Below are 4,677 nucleotides of genomic sequence, written 5' to 3'. Positions count from 1 at the left end.
TTACTGGCTTTGTATAAAAATATACTCTGCCCTTGTCAATGAAATATACCATGAATTGTACATATACATACATACATACATATATATATATATATATATATATACATAAACTTACGATTACTCACATGTACAGACATATTTATGCACGTATATACAACGACCAGTTCAGTAGTCCATCCAGACACCATGTGCTATATTGCCAAAATACCACCGCAATGAATATAATGACGAAGTGAATATATATAAAATATCTGAATAAATAAAGATAAGATCGTTATTGTAAATAGTAGTCAAATCTAGTGGCAGCATGGGAAGAAAAACCTTGTAGGTTATAATAATTATATACAAGGGTATCTAATCGACTGGCTCCTTCCCCCCAAAATTTCGGGCCTTGTTTCTAGAGTAGAAGGGAATATATAATAAAGGTTTCAAATTTTGGCAGAAGGCCAGCACTTTCGGGCGAGGGTATAAGACGATTACATCGGCCCCAATACTCAAATCGTACTCATTTTATCGAACGTGAAATGATGAAAGGCAAAGAATTTGGAACGTATAGAGACGGATGAAACGCCGCTTAGAATTTTGTCCCGTATGCTAACGATTCTGCCAGATCGCCGCCTTATGATATTCCGTGGTAATAATATTGTCAAATTCATCCGAGCTATCTGAGATCGAAATTATGTCCACTTCAGCAATGGCTGAATTTCATAACCAATTTAATATTTCTTCATAATTTCTTGACACTGACCTTTGTCTACCTCTTTCTATTTTGTCCACCCCACCCTTTTTGCTTTTCTCTTATTTTCACTTCCCTTTTAATGTTTCTTACACATCCTCTTTACTCTCCTCTCCTTCCCACTTATTGTTACATTGATGAATTCATTAATTTAATAATAGTATTCTATATTTTCATTCCTTTTCTTTCTCAATTGAAATCCTAGAAAGTTAGATAACTGATACCATGGGCATCTGCTAAGAGAAGAAGCGTTGGTTTGAAGTGCAAGTGCACATCACTGATGAACGCCAGAAGGATTTCAATTATCTAGTCTGTATTACAGTTGCTCACTCGATGAGCTAGTATCACAGTCGATTAAAGAATGGGGTCACCGGTCACTGGGAATAAGGACAGTTTAGGATAAATTACAGTACTTGACTTAACTTGACCTCAAGATTTCATGTCATACAAGGCTTATTCCGTTGAAAATGAACTAATTATGACCTGAGACTCTAAGCTCATAGTATTAGTAGTTCATTTAGGGAAGTGTTTACCACAAACTCACTTCACTTCTATTCAGGACATCCATTGCTGCAAGATTTCTCTTACGTTTTTGAAGCAGTTAATTATTTACACCTGTTTACTTTTCAAATTAAAACTACCGAATTTCCAATTAAAAGAAATGACTCTCAGATTAAAACAACTGAGACATCATTTTAATTACACGAATTCTTATTTAAAACAAATGAACGCAATTTAAAATATATGAAAGTCAGTTTTAAACTGAACAACACTTACTTAAAACAAGAAAAAGTTAAGGTAATCTCAATTTAAAATTTTGGGAATGTCTTTTATTCATAAACATATGGAAAGATGCGAACATCAGAACCGAAATTACTAATCAAATCGCCCACTACATTCATTTCTATTAAAGTTAGTAAGGTAGAATAAGAAGAGTTGGTTGCTATTATTAGCTGTCTGAACAACCTCATAATAGTACACTCGTTTGTTATACTTGGTGATAACTCTCCTTCTGTTAGTTGATGCAACATTAATCAAGAAAGGGAACATATGTTGAGACGTCTGTACTTACATATGACTACGCTAACTGTATGTAAAAATGGATGAAAAAGATTCAACTGATATTAACATCTAAAAGTGTAGTACTGGTTTAAGGAAATTATATATTCTTCAACATAGTACTATTCAGTATAATCATCGTCGTTTTAGTTTTCTTGATATTATTGTGGTTGCATATCACTTAATTACATGGCTTCAAGTACGTGTTACAGTAAGACTTCAGGTGCAAAGGAATATAGCTCAGATGAAGGTGATATTCACACCAACATTCAAGAGCTAAAGAGAAGTGAAGACTAGTATGAAGCAGGAAAAATATTCCAAAACCGAAAATCAACTCAATTGATGAAGCTAAGTAAAGTATTATGGCAGTATCTGAGAAGGATGCTGTCTGGAAAACTGTTGCAGAAGCTAGTGTTATCACTATCTCTACTGCATATGAGTGTTTACGTCGAGCGGATGGGCCGACAAAAAATGTAATGGTTTTCTTCCGGCAAAAGTTTGTTAGACGCCCATTGACATGATGATACAATACATGTAGGTAAACAATGTGTGCAAAGAATAGCGGTTATCACACTGAAGAAGATTGCTACCAGATTTGGAAACGAAATTGGTATCATTGTGAGCTTGGGCATGTACACAGACGATTCGATAGTCAGTTGTACACATTGAAAAAGATATTTGCAGAACCTGTCTCGCTGAATTCCGACACAAAAACTGAAGGATGTGTAGAGAAACTAATGAACGAGTTTAGATGAGTGAAAACTATGGAAGTTTATGTTTTACGAAACTAAAGAGAATAATTTCCTTCGTTCCTCTCAGAGGCGTTCACATAGTGGAGTTGGCTGCGTGATGAAAAATAGAAAGTTTTACATCAAAAAGAAAAAGACATTCATAGTCTGGGTGGAATTTCCCAATTTCTCAGCATCGTGTATTAAGAACGGAGAAAAAAACCCAGCAACGTAAAGGTAGACTGTCGCAAATGGCTACCACAGGTTTTCCGTACGATCACTGCGCCTTTCAATGACGTTGTTGTCTGTGATAATACAACCAGTTCCTGCTGGACTCGAATGAATTGTTGTGGCGGAAGAATTGTACGGTGTCGAAATAATACGCGCACGTCCATGTAGTCCTCTATAGAAATCTGTTAGAGCGCCATGAAAGCCGCTATTAAGCGGTACCTAGGAAATATTTTTGCTACTATGATGAGCACTCCACCAGTTGGTATGACACAGACAAAGTACTGAATGCAGTGCCTAGAACACTGCATTGAAAATGCAATTTCAACCATCATACCAATTCTGTATCTAAGAATTTGTATCCATGTCAAAAAACATTTCGCCGATGTGGTGCAGCCACAGGATTTACATTTAGGTGATAATTGATTACTTGATTTATATAATTTTATGTACTGACCGCTAACTAATACATCATACGTTGTTTTCTTTTTTCTATCAATACGTAAGAAATACCCATTCATTATCATGTAACTCGTTTTCACCTGTATAAATAGCAAACACAATCCTCTTTTCTTTTTTGCCAAGATATATTTTAAACATAACCGTAACCCATTTTCCTGACAATTTACAGAGAGCAAAACTGTTTTAACGTAGCATACATGAAATAGCTGTACCTTACTTCATCTTACAGTGATATGTACTGATATACCAGAAATGACATTTTCAACAATCTGTTTTCTCTTCTAGAAAATCTTGAATGAATCAGGACTTTGAACAAAATATGATGTTTTAAATCAAGCGTGTTGTTTTAGTTTTACATTAGCTATTTTCATATGAATTTTTTATATTTTAAATTGATATTCATTTGTTTTAAATAAAAGTTAATTTGATTTAGATTAAAGTTCATATCGTTTGAATCATAGTTCAATCATTTTCATTTGAGATATCCTTGTCCTAATTTGAAATTCGTTCATAGCAATTTTAAAATTTAGCTAATTTAATATGAATGTGAATAGGTGTATTTGGAAGATAATAATATAGAGTAAGAAATAATTTTGTGTGTATTAATAATCATTTCTACTATCGGCACAAGGCTGAAATTTTGGAGGAGAGGGATAGTCGATTACATCGACTCCAGTCCTCAACCGGTACTTAATTTATCGAACCCGAAAGGATGAACGGCAAATCGATCTCGGCGGAATTTGAACTCAGAACTAACGTCGGAAGAACTGTCGCTAAGTATGTTGTCCGACGCGGTAACTATTCTGCCCCTCGTCGCCGTTTTGTGTGCATTGATAATCCTTTCTACTAAAAGCATAAGCTAAAAATGTTGGGTGAGCGGACTAGTCGATTACATCGACCCAGTATTTCACTGGTATTTAATTTATTGACTCCGAAAGAATGAAAAGCAAAGTCAACCCCGGAGGAATTTGAACTCAGAATGTAAAGACGGACGAAATGCCGCCAAGCATTTTTACCGGCTTGGTAACGATACTGCCAGCTCATTGCCTTTTTGTGTTTATTAATAATGAAGTATTTTATCATTTACCTGCTCGATAATTTGAGCGCATTGTTACCTTTCGTGGGAGGAGGTAAATCAGCTGAATCGACCCCAGTACTAAACTAGCACTGATTTTATTGACAACCGCTAAACAGTTTGCCCGGCGTGCAAACAGTTCTGTCAGCTCGCCGTCTTAAATGCTATTCTCAAGATTGACCAGTCTGAAGGCAAATGCATTAAAAAGTTTCTATTTTCTGCCGAAAAATAGTGAAATATAGTTTTGAGGATGGCTGCTAAAATATGTCAACTTTCGGAAAAATAACATTTTCATTTCTGTCTTGGCTTAATAAAAACGAACTTTAAACATAAAAGAAATTTAGACAAAATAACTGCAGGCATACTATCTTTTAAAGTATAATGAAATT

At 35.0% G+C, this 4,677-nt stretch overlaps 1 pseudogene; it reads left to right on the top strand.

Annotated features, from left to right (window-relative positions):
* Positions 1-3,177, top strand: part of LOC149131838 (uncharacterized) — a 17,993-nt pseudogene extending 14,816 nt beyond the window's left edge.
* The last annotated feature ends 1,500 nt before the right edge of the window (positions 3,178-4,677 follow it).

The sequence above is a fragment of the Octopus bimaculoides genome, chromosome 19, assembly GCF_046866305.1.
Source record: "Octopus bimaculoides isolate indiv1 chromosome 19, ASM4686630v1, whole genome shotgun sequence".
Lineage (NCBI taxonomy): Eukaryota > Metazoa > Mollusca > Cephalopoda > Octopoda > Octopodidae > Octopus > Octopus bimaculoides.
Note: the sequence above shows the minus strand (reverse complement) of the source record. Positions and strands in the feature narration are given on the sequence as shown.